Source organism: Myotis davidii, unplaced genomic scaffold (assembly GCF_000327345.1).
Source record: "Myotis davidii unplaced genomic scaffold, ASM32734v1 scaffold31, whole genome shotgun sequence".
In the NCBI taxonomy this organism is placed as follows: domain Eukaryota; kingdom Metazoa; phylum Chordata; class Mammalia; order Chiroptera; family Vespertilionidae; genus Myotis; species Myotis davidii.
The window spans coordinates 3116031-3116479 of record NW_006283639.1 but is presented as its reverse complement, the minus strand read 5'-3'; the positions used below and the strand labels follow the sequence as shown (position 1 = coordinate 3116479).

Genomic DNA, 449 nt, shown 5'->3' with positions numbered 1-449 from the left:
CGGTCTGCAGGGCCCACTTGGCCGGTCCCGGGTTGCCACGGCGACGGCCAAGCAGGCAGGCCCTGCCCCCTCAGTGGCCACCCCCTGGGACTGGAGCACTCCAGCAGGACTGAGAGTACTGGGCACTTCCAGCTTGTGGCTATGGGCAACATCATCTTTGTGTCAGAGTGATGGTTAATTTACATATTACTCTTTTATTAGATAGGATTCCATTTCATCATCATATATTTCTACAGCAATGGTAGAGGGCGGACATGAAAGTATAGTCAGTGTTCACCCTCAGGGAATGTCCTACTGATGGCTTAAGCCCGCTTCCCGTGGTTCTCTGCTGTCTTTCGGGCCCGCTTGGCTGCTCCTGGGTCGCTGCGGGCAACGGCCAAGCGGGCCTTGCTGTGTGCGGTCTGCGGGACCCGCTTGGCCACTCCCTGGTCACTGCCAGCCAGCCAAAG

The 449-nt window shown here is 57.7% G+C and overlaps 1 protein-coding gene across 5 annotated transcripts in view; it reads left to right on the top strand.

The window, feature by feature from the left end:
* Window positions 1-449, top strand: part of CENPC (centromere protein C) — a 64830-nt gene that overhangs the window by 49389 nt on the left and 14992 nt on the right. The gene's annotated exons all lie outside the window — the stretch shown is intronic.